Raw genomic sequence first — 6061 nt, forward strand, 5'->3', positions numbered from 1 at the left:
TTTTTTCCTGCACGTAGCGCAGCAATTTTTTGACCACACCCCTTTCTGTGGCCACACCCCCTAATTACCATGTTTGTTTTACAAAATTTGGCAGGTTATGAAAGTTTGAAAATATTTCTCCTTATCTAAACTGTGTTTTTGTGTCTCAAAATTGTTACAAAGTATCTTATTTGCACCTGTTAGCTGTTCTGGGCTCTCTGCTAAAAGCCAATTAAGTGAGAAACTTTGTTTCTTTTTCTGGCTGTTCAGTGCATAGAAAAGAGGGACTTTCCAGTACAAAAGAGGGACTGTCCCTCCGAAAAAGGGACAGTTGGGAGGTATGTAAACAAGCTGCTGTGTAGCAATGGCTGACATTGAAAAAAAAGTCTATATGGCACAGGTTAAATAGTGGATAACAGATAACACATTATGTTCTACAGATCTTATCTGTTATCTGCTGTGTAACCTGAGCCCTTTCTCCTTTGAATGGCTGCCCCCATTGCTACTCAGCAGTTTGTTTATATAAACTATAGTAGTGTTTCTGAAGCAAACACATCAGTTTTACCAGTGCAGGGCAACACTGCAGTATAGTTTTACTTTCATTTTTTGGTGTTACTGTTCCTTTAACACAGAGAAAAAACTGTAATAAGGGAACGATTATTCACTAAGAACAATAGACTGACCTTATTGTAAACATCACCCCCTTTCTGGGTATTTTAAATGACACATCTTCTTGTTTATGGAAAAGGCCAGGTATTTTAGGGATTTTTTTCCACCACCCATACTTTCTTAGTGTTGTCACAATGGAAAAAGTATTATCCTGTTTTCTCTTTCACTCAGAGCATGAACTTTTTATATGTTTTTTTTAAAATAAATTATTTATTTGTCAGTGGCATGTTTTCTAGTTACAGTGAAGTGTGTTGCACGAGGATCTGTATTGGCCTACATTTACTTAATAAAATGACACAAAACTATCTAGCCCAATTAATTCCATCCCAGATGTGGAATCCTTGCAACAGGTTATTAACAAAGCGCGGGTTTGAAGGATAAGTAAACCTTAAAAAAAATGTATGCAAAATCGCTCAGGGTGCTTTTCAAAGCACTTTTGTAATTTACATTATTTCTTTTCAGCTATTAAAGTTTTTATTAATGGCCAATATAATGAATTTTGTAACAACAGTCAAACCTGCTGGTCAGTTCCTGTAACTGTACAGTCAAAGATATACAAGATACGTGTTCTGATGTTGTTCTGCTCAGGGAGGAGATGTGAAAGGGCATCTGAGGCTTTTGAGCTCTTTCCTGAGCAGAGAAACATCAGAACACTTCTCTGTTTTCCTTCTGAAGGTGTATCTACTTGAGTGGACAGTTACAGCAACTGACCAGCCTGCGGCACTGGTGTTACAAAATGCATTATATTGGCCATTGCTAAAAACCTAAATAGCTCTGAAACTGAACAAAAATTATGCAAATTGAAAAAGTGCTTATAAAAGCATCCGGAGCAGTTTTACATTTTTTTTTTAAGGTTTACTTATCCTTTAAGGCCGGCAGTTTGTTGCGTAACATTAAACCATCAAAAGAGGGATAGAATATGGATTAAAAGGAAAGGACCACTAACTCTTCTTACTTAAATTAGTTTTCAGGCATACAAGGATTTTTAACGATTTATGATTATAGAAGAGAGAAAGAAAACCTTGGTTATGTCTATTTAAATAAGTCATGGTTAAGTTAATTGGTTTTTAAAAGAAAATCATCAAGGTTTTATTAAAAAAAAATCTGTCTTCTTGGCGGGAATAAGTAATATAGAGTTTTTTTACACAAGTTTTTCTTTCTTTCTTCTTATAATCAGGATATAGAACAGTGATCCCCAACCAGTAGCTCGTGAGCAACATGTTGCTCCCCAACCCCTTGGATGTTGCTCCCAGTGGCCTCGGAGCAGGTGCTTATTTTTGAATTCCAGGCTTGGAGGCAAGTTTTGGTTGTATAAAAAACAGGTGTCCTACTAAACAGAGGCTCCTGTAGGCTGCCATTCCACATAGAGGCTACCAATAGTCAATCAACCCTTACTTGGCACTAGCCAGGAACATTTTTCATGCTTGTGTTGCTCCCCAACTCTTGTCACATCTGAATGTTGCTCATGGGTGGAAAAAGGTTGGGGACCCCTGATATAGAATATGTTGATCACTCACCTCGTAAACGGGTCGGTCCAGGTCCACCAGCCCTAGACACTCCGCTTAGGGAGCAGATAAACGAGCAACATACGAAAAAGGGGTTGTCGGGACCTCAGAGAAATTCCACAAGGACCATCAAGAATAAAGTTAAACATGTAGGGGCACATTTACTAAGGGTCGAATTTCGAAGTGAAAAAAAATTCGAAATTCGACCGTTGAATTGCAGTAGTTCGATATGTGAAGTCGAAGTCTAAGTTTTTTGTGGTTGAATATGGCCATATTCGATCGAAGTAAAATCGTTTGATTGATCGATTCAATTTTTGGATTCGAACGATTTAATCGATCGATCGAACGATTTTCAAAAAAAAAAATCCAAATGTTGGCTATAGGTTCTAGGAGGTCCCCATAGGCTAACATAGCAATTCGGCAGGTTTAAAAGGTCGAAGTCGAAGTTTTTTTTAAAGAGACAGTACTTCGATTTTCGTTTTTCAATTCGAATCGAAGTAGAAATTGGCCTATTTGATGGTCGAAGTACCCAAAAATTACTTCGAAATTCGAAGTTTTTTAATTCGAAAATTCACTTTGAATTCATTTCGACCCTTAGTAAACGTGCCCAAGTGATGTTTATTGTAGATTGATTTAAAAAAGGAACAATATCTCCATTGGCCCTACGCATTTCGTGCACCCCAGAGCACTTAATCGAGGATGCTTAGGGTTAATGGAGATATTGTTCCTTTTTTTTAATGAATCTACAATAAACATTACATTTTTAATTTTTTTGGCGGCCCTTGTGGAAGTGCCCGACACCCCCTTTTTTCGAATGTTGCTAGTTTGTTGGGCAACTAAAGTAACAAGCTGGTAATCTTAAACCCCTACTTTGTAGCACAGTGTGGTAGCACCTTCTTTCCTCTGCTCTCTCCTGGCAGTATGTTCTGGGCACATATGTAGTTAGTTTTTTTTTAGAAAAAGTGGCAACCCTCACTTTTGGGAAGTTTTAGTCACATAAGAATGGGCTCTGTAAGTAAAAATAGTGCTGCAATGTAGTAGGCAATTTCCACATCAACATCTATTTAGATGAAGCAGCTTCTTCCATTCAAACTTGGTAAAACTCCATTGTTTCACAACAAATTTCTATTTTAATTTCGTACTACCCCCTATTTGTTCTGTTAATGTATTGTTCTGCTGTACGGCACTGAGAGAACGTCTGGCCCTACCCTTACAAGACAAGCACCTCATTCATGATCAAACTTATATTATGAATGTATGATATTGTGGTTATTACAGCAACATTTACTGGAAGTACAACAGAGAAACATACAATGAAAATAACCGTTGAAGCAAGAACAAAAGAGTCTTTGTGATTCAGCCTGAGAACTCACTGATACTATAGTACGATGGCGGGAATATGCTTTACAACTGTCCTTTATAGTAACAATAATAAAGCAGCCCTTCCCCTCCCGCTCTTTTTTCCCTCTCATTCTTTTAGATGTGCTTAAAAAACTATCTGCTAAAAAGGTGAGAGGGGAAAAAGAAAAAAGGGCGGGAGGGGAAGGGCTGCTTTTTTTTATTGGACTGGGTGGCCCGGGGCCTACTGGGGCTGCCGCACTAGGGCCCCCTCTGTCCCCCTTGCAGCGCTGGCGCATTAAGATTAGCATAAGAAGCTTTCGTATCGCAGATGTGGGTGCGGATCTGGGCCAGCGGGGCCCACAAGAGCCAGGGGCCACTGGGTTTTTTCCCATTATCCCACCGGCCCAGTCCGTCCCTGTCTGGCAGAACAACTAAAAGCCCAGAGCACACTTAGCATTGGCTCCACTGCTCTTAGCCGGTGTATTTTTTACAGACTGAGAGAAGCAGATCCGCTCCATGCCCCCAGGGCCAGACGCCCCAGGCAACCCGACTGGTCGCATCGCCTTCTCCAACATGCGCACGTATGGGAGCGCGCACAGGCTGCGTACATGACCCTCCCCTCACCTACGTTGTGCTTGCATGCGTGCAGAGCACAGAATTCTTCAGACCGGTCTGGGGTAGGCAGCAGTTAAAGGTACATGCCGGGCACCCCCAAGCTGTACGCCCTAGGCACGCACGCAGCGTCGGACTGGGCCGACGGGAAACCGGGAAAAAACCCAGTGGGCCCCGGCCCTCATGGGCCACCGCCAGCCCAGCCACCCTCCCCTGATGTTCTGGCCCCCTCCCCAAATGTCCACAAATAAAAATTAATTGTTGCGCCAGTATCATTTATCATCATCTAGGCACGCACGCAGCGTCGGACTGGGCCGGCAGGAAGCCGGGAAAAAACCCAGTGGGCCCCGGCCCTCATGGCCCCGCCAGCCCAGCCACCCTCCCCTGATGTCCTGGCCCCCTCCCCCAATGTCCACAAATAAAAATTAATTGTTGCGCCAGTATCGCATTCGCGCCTGTGTTCGCACATGCGCACCGGCATTTGCGCACACATGCCGGCTTGCGGCCAGACGTTCGCGTTACCCGGTGGGCCCCCCCATGTCCAGTCCGACCCTGCACATGCCTACTCTGCCTACCCCTAGTTCCGGCCCTGCGTGCCCCATTTGTATACAACTGAACCCCTTTCACTTGCATGCACTCACACACCAGCGGATCGTATTGAAGTCAAAGGAGACTTATTTATGTACTGTAATACCCTAATTAACTAAAGTTTAGGTTGATTCCAAGTGCTATTGATGACAAATGTTTTGTCATTAGCTTGTTTTATTGGCTTAACCTGCTGCCTCCAGTTAATTGTGGAAATTCCTAAAAAATCCCCTAAAATTTTCCTCTGGGGCTGTGTGTGTGGGTGATGCTCTCAGTCTGGAATGCTGCATTTTATTGGTTTACAACTGCTGCAAAGTATATGTAGCCTGGGGTAACTGAAGCAAAGAAAGTATTGGGAGTCTTAATTGAAAAAAACTGCAGTGACTTGGAGGTTTAGAGATGATCTCTTCTGTGATTCTTATACACTCACTCATTAACTGCCTGTGATATTGTATATACATAGTGATGCTATTGGCTCAATGAGTACAAAGAAGTCTCATAGTCTGTCCTTATGCTGTTCTTAAAGGAAGAGTAACACCAAAAAAATTAATGTGTTTTAATGTAATGTACTGTTGTGCTCCAACTGATGTGTTTGCTTCAGAAACATTATTATAGTTTATATAAAATAGCTGCAGCCATTCAAAGCTGAAAAAGGAGAAAAGGCACAGGATACACAGGAGATAAAAGACAAGCTCTGTACTACTGTGTATCCTGTGCTTGAATGGCTGCCCCCATGGCTACACAGCAGCTTGTTTATATAAACTATAGTAGTACTTATCTGTTATCTACTGTGTATCCTGTGCTTGAATGGCTGCCCCATGGCAACACATCAGCTTGTTTATATAAACTATAGTAGTACTTATCTGTTATCTACTGTGTATCCTGTGCTTGAATGGCTGCCCCCATGGCTACACAGCAGCTTGTTTATATAAACTATATTGGTAATTATCTGTTATCTACTGTGTATCCTGTGCTTGAATGGCTGCCCCCATGGCTACACAGCAGCTTGTTTATATAAACTATAGTAGTACTTATCTTTTATCTACTGTGTATCCTGTGCTTGAATGGCTGCCCCATGGCAACACATCAGCTTGTTTATATAAACTATAGTAGTACTTATCTGTTATCTACTGTGTATCCTGTGCTTGAATGGCTGCCCCCATGGCTACACAGCAGCTGTTTATATAAACTATAGTAGTACTTATCTGTTATCTACTGTGTATCCTGTGCTTGAATGGCTGCCCCCATGGCTACACAGCAGCTTGTTTATATAAACTATATTAGTAATTATCTGTTATCTACTGTGTATCCTGTGCTTGAATGGCTGCCCCCATGGCTACACAGCAGCTGTTTATATAAACTATAGTAGT

This window comes from Xenopus laevis, chromosome 8L (genome assembly GCF_017654675.1).
Source record: "Xenopus laevis strain J_2021 chromosome 8L, Xenopus_laevis_v10.1, whole genome shotgun sequence".
In the NCBI taxonomy this organism is placed as follows: domain Eukaryota; kingdom Metazoa; phylum Chordata; class Amphibia; order Anura; family Pipidae; genus Xenopus; species Xenopus laevis.